This window comes from Anguilla rostrata, chromosome 12 (genome assembly GCF_018555375.3).
Source record: "Anguilla rostrata isolate EN2019 chromosome 12, ASM1855537v3, whole genome shotgun sequence".
Lineage (NCBI taxonomy): Eukaryota > Metazoa > Chordata > Actinopteri > Anguilliformes > Anguillidae > Anguilla > Anguilla rostrata.
In genome coordinates this window covers 1-16,800 of record NC_057944.1, presented here as the reverse complement: position 1 = coordinate 16,800, position 16,800 = coordinate 1, and the positions used below count along the sequence as shown (strand labels likewise).

Here is a 16,800-nt window from a genome sequence, read left to right as displayed (position 1 = left end):
GGTCGCAGGAGGGCTATGGAACTGCCAGTCTGCTACGCGGAAGGCTGACTTCATTTCAGCCTACGCGTCCCTCTTCTCCTACATTTCCTTGCCCTCACTGAGACCTGGATCACACCAGGCAACACTGCAACCCCTGCAGCCCTCTCCTCCTCCTTCTCCTTCTCTCACGCCTCCGCCCGTCTGGCCGTGGTGGGGGCACAGGTTTGCTGATCTCTCCCTCTTGGAAATTCTCTGTTCTCCCCTTTCTCACCTCTCCATCTCTACCTTTGAATACCACTCTGTCTCAATCACCTATCCTGTTAACTTGTACATTGTTGTTATCTATCGCCCTCCAGGGCCCTGGAAGCTTCCTCGATGAGCTCAACACCCTGCTCAGCTCCTTCCCAGAGAATGGTGTAGAGGGAGTCAAACTGGGACCCAGAAAAGGCTGGCATTTGAACGGGCCTGCAGGCTGGGACTCATCCTGTACTTCAAAGAACCCAGAGCCGTGTGATAAAACAATAAGTTACTTGGACTTCCTCGGGATAAGCAGGCCATTTGGCTCTCTGGAATGTTGCCATCTGGACACATCTAAGATAAGGGAACTAGTCTCTTTGTCTATGGTTGTGGGGGTATGTGTGTTCGGGCCATTAAGGGTAAATACCGCTTATAACGTGTTTCCAATTACACCAAGTTCGCTTTTAGATTACTGGCTAATTATATCTGTCTCGGAATTTGATTTATGAGGTCGCTAATAGCATTATACTCTGTATTTAAAACGGGTGCGCACTTACAACTGCTGCCGATTACAGGTTAGTTATTCTATCAATTATTTTGTTTAAATTGTTCCAATGCCACAGCGTTCGTTATAGAAGAACTGTGTAATTATTTCTGTGTCGGGAATTCAGATTTATGAGATCGCTATTCGCCCAACGAACTGCGGAGCGCATCCGGTGCCTCACGCGATCTATCTGGAGGCGTGTACCGCTTATAACGTGTTTCCAATTACACCAAGTTCGCTTTTAGATGTACTGGCTAATTAATCTGTCTCAGAATTTGATTCATGAGATCGCTAATAGCATTATACTCTGTATTTAAAACGGGTGCGACACAACTGCTGCCGATTACAGGTTAGTATTCTATCAATTATTTTGTTTAAATTGTATCCAGTGCCACAGCGTTCGTTATAGAAGAATTTGTGAATTATTTCTGTGTCGGGAATTCAGATTTATGAGATCGCTATTGCTACGAACTGCGGAGCGCATTCGTGCAGCGATCTATCTGGAGGGCGTGTACCGCTTATAACAGTGTTTCCAATTAACCAAGTTCGTTTTAGATTGCTGGCTAATTATATCTGTCTCGGGAATTTGAATTTATGAGATCGCTAATAGCATTATACTCTGTATTTAAACGATTGTGCCACACAACTGCTGCGATTACAGGTTAGTATTCTATCAATTATTTTGTTTAAATTGTATCCAGTGCCACAGCGTTCTTATAGAAGAACTGGTTAATTATTTCTGTGTCGGAATTCAGATTTGATGATCGCTATTGCCCAACGTAACTGCGGACGCATTCCGGTCCTAGCGATCTATCTGGAGGCATGTACACGCTTATAACGTGTTTCCAATTACACAAGTTGTTTTAGATTACTGGCTAATTATATCTGTCTCGGGAAATTTGAATTTATGGATCGTAATAGCATTATACTCTGTATTTAAACGGGTGACGCACACAACGCATCGATTACGTTAGTTTCATCAATATTTTGTTATAATATGTATCCAGTCCACAGCGATTCGATTATAGAAGAATATGTGAATTATTCTGTGTGAACGTTTATGAGATGCTTATCGCCTTAAGCGAATTCTCGGAGCTTGTCATTCCAGTGCCACGCGATCTATCAGGAGGACATGTACACTTTAACTGTGTCCAATTAACAAGTTGTTTAGATGATGGCTAATTAATCTGTCTCGGGAATTGGATTTATGATCGCTATAGCATTATATCTGTATTAAAGCGAGATGTACGCAAACTGCTGCCGATTACAGGTTAGTATTCTATCAATTATTTGTTTTAAATTGCATCCATGCCCATCAGGTTCAGTTTATAGAGAATGTCGTGTTAATTATTTCTGTGTCGGAATTCAGATTTATGAGATCGCTATTGCCTACGAACTGCGGAAGCGCATTCCGGTGCCACGCGATCTATCTGGAGTACGTGTACCGCTTATAACGTGTTTCCAATTACACCAAGTTCGTTTTAGATATACTGGCTAATTATATCTGTCTCAGGAATTTGAATTTATGAGATCGCTAATAGCATTATACTCTGTATTTAAAACGGGTGAGCACACAACTGCTGCGATTACAGGTTAGTATTCTATCAATTATTTTGTTTAAATTGTATCCAGTGCCACAGCGTTCGTTATAGAAGAATTCTGAATTATTTCTGTGTCGGAATTCAGATTTATGAGATCGCTATTCGCCTAACGAACTGCGGAGCGCATTCCGGTGCCAGCGATCTATCTGGAGGACGTGTACCGCATAACGTGTTTCCAATTACACCAAGTTCGTTTTAGATATACTGGCTAATTATATCTGTCTCGGGAATTTGATTTATGAGATCGCTAATAGCATTATACTCTGTATTTAAACGGTGACGCACACAACTGCTGCCGATTACAGGTTAGTATTCTATCAATATTTTGTTTAAATTGTATCCAGTGCCACAGCTTCTTATAGAAGAACTGTAATTATTTCTGTGTCGGAATTCAGATTTATGAGATCGCTATTGCCTAACGAACTGCGGAAGCGCATTCGGTGCCAGCGATCTATCTGGAGGACGTGTACCGCTTATAACGTGTTTCCAATTACACCAAGTTCGTTTTAGATATACTGGCTAATTAATCTGTCTCGGAATTTGAATTTATGAGATCGCTAATAGCATTATACTCTGTATTTAAAACGGTGACGCACACAACTGCTGCCGATTACAGGTTAGTATTCTATCAATTATTTTGTTTAAATTGTATCCAGTGCCACAGCGTTCGTTATAGAAGAATTGGTGAATTATTTCTGTGTCGGGAATTCAGATTTATGAGATCGCTATTTGCCTAACGAACTGCAGAAGCGCATTCCGGTGCCCACGCGATCTATCTGGAGGACGTGTACCGCTTTAAGTGTTTCCAATTACACCAAGTTCGTTTTAGATGTACTGGCTAATTATATCTGTCTCGGAATTTGGATTATGAGATCGCTAATAGCATTATACTCTGTATTTAAAACGGGTGACGCACACAACTGCTCCGATTACAGGTTAGTATTCTATCAATTATTTTTTTAAATTGTATCCAATGCCACAGCGTTCATTATAGAAGAATTGGTTAATTATTTCTGTGTCGGGAATTCAGATTTATGAGATCGCTATTCGCCCAACGAACTGCGAAGCGCATTCCGGTGCCATGCGATCTATCTGGAGGACGTGTACCGCTTATAACTGTTTCCAATTACACCAAGTTCGTTTTAGATATACTGGCTAATTATATCTGTCTCGGAATTTGAATTTATGAGATGCTAATAGCATTATACTCTGTATTTAAACGGTGACGCACACAACTGCTGCCGATTACAGGTTAGTATTCTATCAATTATTTTTTTAAATTGTATCCATGCCACAGCGTTCAGTTATAGAAGAACTGGTAATTATTTCTGTGTCGGAATTCAGATTTATGAGATCGCTATTGCCTAACGAACTGCGGAAGCGCATTCCGGTGCCCACGCATCTATCTGGAGGACGTGTACCGCTTTAAGTGTCTCCAATTACACAAGTTCGTTTTAGATATACTGGCTAATTATATCTGTCTCGGGAATTTGAATTTATGAGATCGCTAATAGCATTATACTCTGTATTTAAACGGGTGAGCACACAACTGCTGCCGATTACAGGTTAGTATTCTATCAATTATTTTGTTTAAATTGTATCCAGTGCCACAGCGTTGTTATAGAAGAATTGTGAATTATTTCTGTGTCGGAATTCAGATTTATGAGATCGCTATTTGCCTAACGAACTGGAGCGCATTCGGTGCCCACGCAGGTGCTATGCTTAACTGTGGAGCCAATCGCCTCTTTTATTTGCCCCAGGCATTTAAAAGGCCTCATTATTCATTAAGCTAGCTGCATTCAAAATCCGTTTTAGAAAGACGCTATGTTTAAAAAAGGGTGACAGTGCTAGGCAGATGAATTTGTGCTAAGTCTGAAAATGCAGGCATCCCATTTCGTGGTGATTTCATTATGGCGTGTGCTATTTACAGCTGCTCTAGACGACCATAAAATAATCCTCCTCTTAAGTTTTCGGTATCCGAGTCATTTTACTATTTCCTTTAGCCTACTTAACCAAATAATTACTTGGCAGAAAGCGTAATCAGCTTGCTATATTTGGTAGTCAGTAGTAGCCTGTGCTAAAACAGTTCGCAACTCGCTACCAAGCCATTTGACTAGCTAGCTAACCTTAACCGGCAAACATTCAATCTGTCAAACGTGTTTGGCGGCTTGTCAGTCGTGTACATTCCGTAAATGTCTACCTGGGCCATGCTTCACGCATGTGACAAAGCTACTATAATCCCGATTTTGGGATAAACACTTTTCAGTTTCACGAAGCGAATTAAGAGTTTCAAGGTTCATTTGCTGAATATACAACACCGATGAAATCACACACACAGAATTTAACAAATTAACCATCTTGGCATTTAGAAAGGAACATGTTTTTAGCATTTAAGAGACCGACAAGCTAGGCATTTAAGACAGTGGTTCTCAGAATCGGTTCTGGGGGCTCCTTGCGTATATTGGCTTTTCTCCATTGGTTTTGATGATTTACAAGAAAAAATAATAGCCTAATAATAATTAGAAATTCAACGTAGGCTACATTATTTTCTTCATGCACCAGGTGGAAAACTTGCCGTACAAAGTGCGTTGTCATATTTACACGCCTGCAGATCAGTTATTAAAATACTTGGTAGATTTGTTCATCACCGCTGAGTGTTAATTTTTGTTCGGTAGAAAGTGATTTGCGACGATCGGTCACCTAGCGTCACCCAGCAAGTGAACACCACAAACGGCGATGGAGTAGCTAGTAGTAGCAGGCTCATTATCTGACTGGCGAAAACCTACGACGATAACTTGCTCGGTTAACAGATCTACCAGACAGTTATACGAAAATTTGCCTAGTCAAATCACCAGTAGCCTACACATCTCCGATTGATTGACCATCAGTGTAGTCAATGTTCTTCCCTGTGGTTCATATTGCTAACGCGTGAGCTAACCACGGACAGCCTACCTAGCTCACTGGCAAGCTGATATGCTAGCTAAGCATATTCGTTTTGCTGAGAAACATAAATTGAAGATAACTGAACATAGCCTAATTGTATTTTTAATGTCATACATAACGTGATTACATGACACAGTACAGTCACGGATGGAAACTAAACTCCGTAAACATCTGATAATATATTTTAAAACATAACGGCAGACAGTCAGCTAGCCTCGTTCAGGTTGAGGGCTTTTCCGCACCGGACTGTCAATCAAATTGTAAAAATCACAAGACCGCTTAACTCTATGGTTTTGGCTCCAAATCGAGAAAATGGCCGCGCCGCCATTGAGCTTCAAAACGTGTTTTAGAGACCCACGGAGAGTCAATGGGTGACGTCACAGTAGCTGTGTCCATATTTTTTACAGTCTCTGATCTTAACCCAATCTCTCCTGGTCAACACACTTTCCCCTTACGTCACATCCTTACTAGGGTAGTCTTCCAACTACTCTCGGAAAGTAATACAGTGCCTCCTAGTGGTCAGAATACACTCAACCTGTAACATCTATTATTGAACACAACAAATTGCATGGTATGAAACGGGAATGAACTATTTTTTCTTGATAAAATCATTGTTTTCATAGAACTTACGACCAGAGATGTTTGCTTAACAACGGTGCGACTAGAACTACAAACCAGAGTGTCTGCATAAGGACGGTCCAATTAGAACTACGAAGCAGAGTTTTGCTTGACAACGGTAAGATAATATGCCCAAACGCCCGCAGAAGAACATTTCACGTCCAGCTGATTAAATCTATAAAAATCAATAAATATAAAAGCAAACTCATTGTCATTGTTGGTACACGGCATGAAATTGATGTGAAATTACAGGAAATTCCTACAGTAATCTGCTGTTTTATTGATATACGGCACATTGCTTAAGACAGAACAGCATTGTGGGCGTTTTGCTCTTAACTGCATAACACCGTTTGAATTTTCAGTAATTAACTGGAAATTGCTATGGATATTGGGAAGCCGTTGGTTAGTAGTGGCGACAGAGAATTTGCTAACAAAGCAATGCCAAGTTTCGAGTGTCACACCTAATAGGCTACGCGAATTTAAAAGTAATTATATCACAATTTGTTCGTTTTTGATTTCCAACAGAATACGTTGATCTGTATTTCACATAAATTTTCTTGTTCTTTTCCAAGGCAACCCTGTACTTTGAGTATTTTTGTTGCAGCTGGCTAGAGTGTCGCCGGATTGTGCAGGTAGGCTACGTGCGTTTCGAATTCATCAAACTAGTTAGTATCATAACGGCCAATCATTCGCCAGCGATAGCTTAGTATGAAAGCATGTTTACATGTCAGTATTGTGGTCACCAATGCTTAACGAAGTATGCGTTTGTTAGGCATATGAAAGTACATGCGAGTCTTCCAACCGCGTTGTTTAAATGCGCCTTTTTGATTGCTCCCGTTCGTTCAGAAACATGACGCAGTTGGAATGTCATGTATATCGAGAGCATAAAGATAAGAGGAGAGCACAGGTAACTGCAATCGAGTGTGTATCTTGTCATGTAGAATTTTGCAATGTTAGATGCAATGATTTATCCAGTTTAAACTCTCATTTGAAATCTCATATCGGAGAGGGCAGGGCCGTTTCTTGTCCATTTCGTCAGTGTGGGAGAACGTTTTCAGTCGTCTCTTCCTTTATTTCTAATTTTTCCACAGTACACAAGTCTTGTACAGTATCCAGTCTTCTGGGCCATGTAACAGTAGGAACAGAGACGAGACTAACGGCAACCAATGAACAAGTTGAGGATGTTTCAGTGTTGGAGGGATTTGACTGACGACGTAACGTAAGTGATGATAACGAGGAGACCAAGCAGCGGTGCTGCCAGAGAGAGCAGATGAATCCCTTTTCTTGAACAATTTGGCTTTCTTTTATTTAAAGTTGCAGGCAAAACTTTTACTGCCAGCATCAGTCATACAGTCTATTATTGAGGATTTTCAAGCAGTGCATGATATCAGTCAGTCTCATTTACTTCATAAGTTGGACGAAAAGCTGGTATCATTGGATATCTCTGACCGTGAGAGAGAGAGGTTCTTAAATCCGAGGATTTGTTTCGGGCATGCAACACTGGTACCTTGAAAACTGATCAAAGACAAAAACGGTTTTTAAAAATCAGTTTAGATACATTGAGCCAGTCCCACCTTATCTTGGAAAGAATGATATGGGATCACAGAGTGGCTTTAGTGAAAACTTCAGTAAAGGCACCCATTTCTGCAGATTATGTACTAGAGCCCGACCGATATATCTATAATATATTAATATATATTATATAATAAACAAAAAAAACGATGATTATTTATCTGTACTTGTCTGCTTGAACGTTGTAATTGCTATTTACTACAATTATCCAGTAGAGGGAGCTCTAATACAAGTGTGAACTGCAGCAGCTGACGCGCTACTTCTCTAATAAGACGTTTGTTACTCGTGCCTCATCCAATATTCTCCACTGCAAGACTTGTCTGCACAGATTCGGTTGCGGCAATAAAGGTATGTAGATTTAGTGAAAGTTTTTAATTAAATGCGTTTATACGACCACTATGTTTATCAATCCTCATTATCAAACGAGCGAGCTAGCTAACATATTTGGTTCACTTTAGCAAGCTAGCAAGCCTTTATGAACTGGAAGTGAGCACATAAGCAGCGTAGGATCTACATTTCCAGAGGACATCGCTGTATTCTCAAATAAATAACCAGCCAAAATAAAATGGTGATTGAATGTGTCACACATTTTTTTTGTTGTTGTTGTTTTTTATCTGAGATAATGATATTAGCTACTATATGATGTTTTGTAAATAGCCAAGGCGTGATTGCAAGCGAGTGTCATCTTGTCACGCGTCATCGTAGCAAGCTAACCAGACAGTAAAAAAGCAGATAAAACACTTCGAACATGAATCATTTTAAGCCATGTTATCTAGCTTTGTCGTGATAACATGAGAGAAGGATTGCTGTTGGAGAACTGAATCAACCAATAGTTAGCGCGGGTAACCTGCACGAAAGCTCATACATATAAGAAAATACAATAAGAAAATATAATTAATTTAACTTACTGAGAAAATATAATAAGAAATAACGAGGCTGTGTCATAGCTAATGCGTTATTCGGCGAGTGTGTCATCTAGTCACGCGTCAGAGCGCATTGTAGTTATTTTCACCGTCTAATTCTTATGGACAGGGAAGCTCGTTTGATAGTCTTAGTAGGAATAAAATAAGAAAATATAATTAATGTACTGAGAATAGATACTAAGAAATAATAATAACAAATTAATAATAACAACAATAATAATAATAATAATCATAAAAATCATGTTTGAAACTGGAAAAGGGATTTTTACATTAATTTTTATAGATGTTGGAAAAGAAAGGAGTAAAAGCAAGGTGTGGAGTTATTTTGATTTCACACACTTAAATATAGTGTTAATATGTATATTTAATTTAATATCATCTTTTACTTTTTTATCTAAAAGTTTTGTGTGTTTATTTAAATTTTTTTGTTTGCTTATAAGTTAAATGTTCTTAAATATAGAAACTTTAATAAAATATAAGTTTTTCAAATTGGTTTGAAAATGTTGCACTTTTGACAAAATATCGGTCAAAACATCGGTAATCGGTGGGCTAGGACTCCCCAAAATCGGGATTGGCACGGACCCAAAAATCTGGCATCGGTCGGGCTCTATTATGTACTGTTGGCCATGCTCAATTTTTGTCATCTCCCTTCACAACAGGTGAAAAGAAAACAATTGCATCATACAAAGACAGCGTGCAGCACAGCATGCAGCATAACGTAAGTACATCAAAACTGTCAATGGGAATTAAATTTGATTTGATTCCAAATTTATCAAATTAACCCACTTCCATGTGTGCCAACTTGGTCTGCCTCCTTGTCTGGGCCATGACTTATTTGAGGGTATCGTCGCATATGACTTCGCTCTATACCTAAGTCATTTTGTCACAAATCAGAAATTCTTCACGTATAGAGAACTGAATGGACAGCTTAATCACTTCAGGTACCTCGGCGATGACGCCAGCAATAAGCCATGCAAAATGAATCCAGGAAGTGAGAAATTGAGTGGACATGCTGTCCAGAATTGGTGTTTCCTTAGACTTCTGCCTCTCTTGATTGGGGACAAAATTTAAAATCCAGTTGAAAATGAAGTTTGGCAATTTGTGTTGCTGCTAAGGCAAAAGTTGAAATTGTTTGTGCTCCTGCCATTGCAACTAGTCAGATGGCCTACTTGAAAGTCCTTATTGAGGAGTATTTGCCGAGTCGACAGTATTGTTTTCCTAATCACCCACTTAAGCCGAAACATCATGTAACCCGTTAGAAAAATAGCAACGTTTTAAAAGAGTCCTGTAGCTTTAAGAAAAGGAGGCTCCTACCTAACTGTTAGGAGGACTTGTTTTCGTCCTAATTAGTTTTATTGGCTGTAACAGGCAGTAATGTCTTAAGATCATTCTGGAAAATAGTTAGCCCGCCCACTCCCAGGGACTTGGTTGAGACTGTTTGTCGCACAGCAAGAGGGAGAACGGGAGAAAGAAAAAGACGATTAGAAGTAACAAATCATAATCGTTAATTTAAGCAGTAAACCTAAAGAGTAGCTCCGTAAATGACCCACGGACCAAATATTTTCCAGATCGCACACTTCAATCTCTTTCCTTGGGATCTTGGTAAGTTAAATGTTAAATTTGCTAAAGTATCGTAACTGTAGCAGCAACACGTGTGCTATTGACTCTGTGTTTCCTTGAAAATAGCATTAGCCACACGTGGCGTTTAATATTTTCAGTTTGCACACTTCAGTTTCTTCCTTTGGGATTTCAGCGAGTTTAAATTTGAAATTTAGCTAAAATATCGCCATTGTAGCAGCAACACGTGTGTTATTAACTCCGTGTTTCCTTGAAAATAGCATTAGCCACACGTGGTATGTATAGCTATTGAGTTTCTCTCATATAAAGTTGAATGTTGCTATTTGAAAGCGTGAATCGCACTGTTATTGTATCATACGTGTATGAATGTGCTATGTAACATGTGTATGAATGTGCCATGTAATAACCTTGTGTTAATTTTAAGTAGGCTATAGCTCATTCAAGGTGGCTATTAGTTGAGCCTATGCACTTAAATGAAGTTAGCTAATGCAGTACTGTTAGAAACCATGCACTAGCGCTTAGCAAGTGCGCTACATTTGGGTATATGATGTAGCCATATCTTCTATTGTGCATGACAGTGCAAGAGGGTTAGTTCACATGCATTTAAATGATTTTACAATCAACTAATGATTTACTTGATTGTTAAAGGTTTATTGCCATGTATTTATATTGAGTTCATGGTTTAAAAAATTATTTGCTATATTTAAACAGATCAGAATCAGAATCAGAATCGGGTTTATTGCCAAGTAGGTTTACACATACAAGGAATTTGTTTTGGTCAGGTGGTGCGTAACAGTGAACATAAAATAAGATAAATAGAGTAAGATGAACAATAGTGCAGTAAAAAACATAACAGACATAACATAACATAACATAACATAAACATAGTGCAAAACAATAACAATAGTGCAAGGGGATAAAGTGGTTTTAAGTACAGGTGCTGTCTGTTGGTGTCCGTGGGGTCAGGATAACAGTACAGTGACAGTGGCATCAGTGGGGTCCCGGGCCTTGTTGATAAGGCCAGCTGCAGTCGGGAAAAACTGTTCTTATGACGTGAGGTTTTGGTTCTGATGGACGCAGCCTCCTGCCGGAGGAGTGTTTGCAAGAGTTTGTGTCCAGGGTGGGAGGGTCGGCCACAATCTTTCCTGCCCGCCTCAGGGCCCTGGAGGTGTGCAGGTCCTGGAGGGATGGCAGTTGCAGCCAATCACCCTCTCAGTGGCGCGAATGATACGCTGCAGTCTGCCCTTGTCCTTGGCAGTGGCAGCAGCGTACCAGATGGTGATGGAGGAGGTGAGGATGGACTCAATGATGGCAGTGTAGAAGTGCACCATCATTGTCATTGGCAGGTTGAACTTCTTCAGCTGCCGAGGAGTACATCCTCTGCTGAGCCTTCTTGGTGAGGAGGTGATGTTCAGCTCCCACTTGAGGTCCTGGGTGATGATGGTGCCCAGGAAGCAGAAGGACTCCACAGTGTCGACTGGGGAGTCATGCAGGGTGATGGGGCGGGTGGGGCTGCGTTCCTTCTGAAGTCCACTACCATCTCTACTGTCTTTAGGGCGTTGAGCTCCAGGTTGTTATGGCTGCACCAGGACACCAGATGTTCAATCTCTCTCCTGTAGGCAGACTCATCCCCACCAGAGATGAGTCCAATGAGAGTGGTGTCGTCTGCAAACTTCAGGAGCTTGACTGACTGATGACTGGAGGTGCAGCTATTGGTATACAGGGAGAAGAGTAGAGGAGAAAGGACGCAGCCTTGAGGGCCGGTGCTGATGGTCGGAGTCGGAGCGTGTTTCCCAGCTTCACGTGCTGCTTCCTGTCAGACAGGAAGTCGGTGATCCACCTGCAGGTGCAGTCAGGCACGTGCAGCTGGGAAGCTTGTCCTGTAGTAGAGCCGGGATGATGGTATTGAAGGCGGAGCTGAAGTCCACAAACAGGATCCTGACATAGGTTCCTGCAGTGTCCAGGTGCTGGAGGATGAAGTGGAGGGCCATGTTTACAGCATCGTCCACAGACCTGTTGGCTCTGTATGCGAACTGCAGGGGGTCCAGGAGTGGGTCCGTGATGGTTTTGAGGTGGGACAGTACAAGGCGCTCAAAAGCTTCATTACCACAGAGGTCAGGGCGACGGGTCTGTAGTCATTGAGTCCTGCGGTCCTTGTTTTTGTGGACGGGGATAATGGTAGAGGTCTTGAAGCAGGCTGGTCGTGGCATGTCTCCAGTGAGGTGTTAAAAATGTCTGTGAACACCGGAGACAGCTGATAGGCACAGTGCTTCAGGGTGGAGGGAGAGACAGAGTCTGGTCCAGCTGCTTTGCGGGGTTCTGTCTCTTGAATAGTCTGTTAACGTCCCTCTCCAGGAGGGAGAGAGTCGTCATTGTGATAGGGAGGGGAGGGGGCCTCTGAGGTAGGTGATTGTAGAGAGGCCCGGGCTCCTGCTGAGATGGGGAGGAGGAGCTGGTGGTCTGGAGCTGGTGAATGGGTTCACGGGGATGGTGTCAGGACTGTCCCATTGTCTTTCAAATCGGCAGTAAAACTCATTCAGGTCGTTGGCCAGGCGCAAGTCATTAGTGGAGTGGGGGCTTTCGGTTTGTAGTTGGTGATCTGTCTGAGGCCCTTCCAGACAGAGGCCGAGTTGTTTTCTGAGAACTGCTGTTGGAGTTTCTCAGAGTACAGTCGTTTAGCATCTCTCACCGCCTTGCTAAACCTGTATTTAGACTCTTTAAACCGGTCCTTGTCCCCACTCCTAAATGCTTCCTCCTTTGCCAGCCTTAGCTGTCTGAGTTTAGCTGTAAACCAGGGTTTATCGTTGTTGTAGATAACCCTGGTGCGTGATGGTACACAGCTGTCCTCACAGAAGCTGATGTATGATGTCACAACCTCTGTGTACTCATCCAGACTGATGGTAGCAGTCCTGAAAACATCCCAGTCAGTGCAGTCCAAGCACGTGCGAAGATCCTCCATAGCTTCACTGGTCCACTTCTTAGATGTCCTCACAACAGGTTTGCAGAGTTTTAATTTCTGCCTGTATGCACGAATCAGGTGGACTATGATGTGGTCAGAGTGTCCCAGTGCAGCGCGGGGACGGCGTGATAGGCACGGTTGATTGTACTGTAGCAGTGATCTAAAGTGTTCTCCTCTCTGGTCGGGCATTTAATCAACTGGTGGTATTTAGGCAGTTCGTGGCTGAGATTCCCTTTGTTAAAGTCGCCGAGGACGATAACGAAAGAGTCCGGGTTTGTCCGCTCCACACACAGTATCTGGTCGGCGAGCGTACGCTGTGCCTCCTGCACGAGGGCTTGCGGTGGAATGTAAACACCGACCAGAATGAATGAAGCGAACTCGCGGGGGAGTAGAAGGGTTTGCAGTTGATGAAAAAGTTTCCAGAACAGGAGAACAGTGCTGCATAATCACTGTAACATCTTTACACCAGCCACTGTTTGTATAAAAACAAATACCTCCACCTTTCATTTTGCCGGGAGCGCTCTGTGTCGCGATCCGCTCTGAATAGCTGAAAGCCTGCCAGCTGCAGCGCAGAGTCCGTATCGATCCACACAGCCAAGTTTCCGTGAAGCACAAAACGGAAGATGTTGAAAAGTCTCTGTTTTTATCCACCAGTAGCTGGAGTTCGTCCAGTTTATTGCACAGCGATCGACGTTAGATAGAAATATTCCCGTAACGGAGTCGTAGACCGCGTCTGCGGAGACGCACGAGCGCACCGGCACGCTTTCCCTCTCCTCCGGCGTCACTGCGTGAACAAGGGTGAGCGTACCTTTGACAAAAGTGACCAGTAATTCCGCAGATGTGATGAGAATGTTCGAAATAAATCCACAGGAGTTGTTACCCTGATATTCATGAGCTCTTCCCTGGTGAAAGAGTTCGGATGCTATCGCAAAACACTGAATTTACAAACAAAACAAGGCAAAACAATGCGCACCAACACACCGAGGCAGCCATCGCGGCGCCATCTTGATCGACTATATGGAAAATACCTTGCTCATAATTCATGATTAATGGTTAAAGAGTGATAGAATATTTGATAAAATGAAACTGTACAGTTGAACATTTATAAAGTGTACTATTTGGTTTATTAGTAACACTTTTACACTTTTGAGGTTACAATGATGCCTTAAAGAAAAAAACTAAGATTGAGAAAAGTATTCAGTTGTTATAATAGCCTGTTGTCATACAGGCTGGGTTTTTGGATACCTGAGAAGAAACCTGTGAACCTAGGATTCTCTCCTGACGAGGGAGATGGCGAGCCGACCAGCTTGATCAACTTGATTCATCTTCATCCATTGAGGAAGAACCCCTGATACCCCTTGTTTCTCCCAACCCCACTCTGGTGTGGTAGGATTGTGATTGAGAAATTACACCCAATTTTATTTGATACTTTATTTTTGTAAAAAGGGTACACCCAACCAACAATACTGACTTGTAACTAACTAAATTGAACTTGACCAATTGAACTGAACCAGACTGAACAGAAGACATTCAGAACTGAATGGACAGTGAATACAGTTACAACACTCAGGACATTGATATGAAGACAAATGAATGTGTTTGAATGTGATAAGCTTTACATATTGTCGTTACGTTTTCTTTAATACAGTTCTAACCATTTTGCACTTACTTTCTGGCTCCGGTTGTTCGTTGTGTCCATCTCTTCATTCATAACCTCTCCTTACGAACCTAGCTTTAACCTGAAAATATTTACCTACTGCTAAGTGACCCTTTAGGTGGGTTACAGTCATCATATACGTGACTATCCTGAACTGATACTTTGCTTTGGGCCTCTTATTCGCTCTTGGACCCTTAGGTTTGAGAGTAAACACACTTTTAAACAGTGTGTTTCAAATTACACAACTTCAAGAATTTGTGATCTGTTGATTATTTAGGCTAATAGCATTATACTCTGTATTTAAACGGGTGACGCACAAACTGCTGCCGATTACAGGTTAGTATTCTATCATTATTTGTTAAATTGTATCCATGCCACAGCGTTCTTATAGAAGAATTTAATTATTTCTGTGTCGGGAATTCAGATTTATGAGATCGCTATTCGCCTAACGAACTGCGGAAGCGCATTCGGTGCCCACGCGATCTATCTGGAGACGGTACCGCTTATAAGTGTTCCAATTACACCAAGTTCGTTTTAGATTACTGGCTAATTATATCTGTCTCGGAATTTGAATTTATGAGATCGCTAATAGCATTATACTCTGTATTTAAAACGGGTGACGCACACAACTGCTGCCGATTACAGGTTAGTATTCTATCAATTATTTTGTTTAAATTGTATCCAGTGCCACAGCGTTCTTATAGAAGAATTGTAATTATTTCTGTGTCGGGAATTCAGATTTATGAGATCGCTATTCGCCTAACGAACTGCGGAAGCGCATTCCGGTGCCCACGCGATCTATCTGGAGGACGTTACCGCTTATAACGTGTTTCCAATTACACCAAGTTCGTTTTAGATATACTGGCTAATTATATCTGTCTCGGGAATTTGAATTATGAGATCGCTAATAGCATTATACTCTGTATTTAAAACGGGTGACGCACACAACTGCTGCCGATTACAGGTTAGTATTCTATCAATTATTTTGTTTAAATTGTATCCAGTGCCACAGCGTTCGTTATAGAAGAATTGGTGAATTATTTCTGTGTCGGGAATTCAGATTTATGAGATCGCTATTGCCAACGAACTGCGGAAGCGCATTCCGGTGCCCACGCGATCTATCTGGAGGACGTGTACCGCTTATAACGTGTTTCCAATTACACCAAGTTCGTTTTAGATTACTGGCTAATTATATCTGTCTCGGGAATTTGATTTATGAGGTCGCTAATAGCATTATACTCTGTATTTAAACGGGTGACGCACACAACTGCTGCCGATTACAGGTTAGTATTCTATCAATTATTTGTTTAAATTGTATCCAGTGCCACAGCGTTCGTTATAGAAGAATGTGAATTATTTCTGTGTCGGGAATTCAGATTTATGAGATCGCTATTCGCCTAACGAACTGCGAAGCGCATTCCGGTGCCCACGCGATCTATCTGAGGACGTGTACCGCTTATAAGTGTTTCCAATTACACCAAGTTCGTTTAGATATACTGGCTAATTATATCTGTCTCGGGAATTTGAATTTATGAGATCGCTAATAGCATTATACTCTGTATTTAAAACGGGTGACGCACACAACTGCTGCCGATTACAGGTTAGTATTCTATCAATTATTTTGTTTAAATTGTATCCAGCATACCGTTTAAGGTAGAAAATCTGGATTATGGTTGTTTCAATTTTTTTAATGATCGCACGCGTCTAAGAAGAATGCGATTTCCGTGCCAGATTATGAGAGCATGACCGCTGTAAGGCTTCCCACTCACCAAGGTTGTATAGTATACTGTGTCAATTAACTGTTCGTATTGAATTTATGGCTATACTTCTGGAATTGATTAAAGGTCGCACAAGCTTGCCGTTAAGGTAAGTTCTATCAATTATTGTTGAGATTACATTATCCAACTTTGTTTGAAATGTCGTAATATTCTGTTGAATTAATTTAGATCGCGATTCGGGAACGATGAGAGCGCATTCCGCCAACACTGCGAACATTCGTGGACGGTTATCTGAGCTGTTATAGTGTTCCAATTACACCTAGTGTTTGATATATGGCTAATTATCTGTCTGGAATTTGAATTATGAATCGCTAATAGCATTATACTCTGTATTTAAAACGGGGGGACCAACAACTGCTGCGATTAGGTTAGTATTTATCAATTTTTGTTAAATTGCACAGTGCCACAGCG

The 16,800-nt window shown here is 41.4% G+C and overlaps 2 long non-coding RNA genes across 3 annotated transcripts; both read left to right on the top strand.

The window, feature by feature from the left end:
• The first annotated feature begins 5,542 nt into the window (after positions 1 to 5,542).
• On the top strand, positions 5,543 to 7,117 carry LOC135236517 (uncharacterized). Its single transcript, XR_010324597.1, has 3 exons — positions 5,543 to 6,040; positions 6,527 to 6,554; positions 7,014 to 7,117. It is a non-coding gene; the product is annotated as an uncharacterized LOC135236517 (long non-coding RNA).
• A 47-nt stretch (positions 7,118 to 7,164) lies between these two features.
• LOC135236518 (uncharacterized) lies at positions 7,165 to 11,754 on the top strand. Of its 2 annotated transcripts, none has more exons than XR_010324598.1 (3): positions 7,165 to 7,842; positions 9,077 to 9,135; positions 11,615 to 11,754. It is a non-coding gene; the product is annotated as an uncharacterized LOC135236518 (long non-coding RNA). The 2 variants fall into 2 exon arrangements; XR_010324599.1 differs by lacking the exon at positions 7,165 to 7,842 and adding an exon at positions 9,986 to 10,019 and having other exon boundaries at positions 9,001 to 9,135; positions 11,615 to 11,753.
• The last annotated feature ends 5,046 nt before the right edge of the window (positions 11,755 to 16,800 follow it).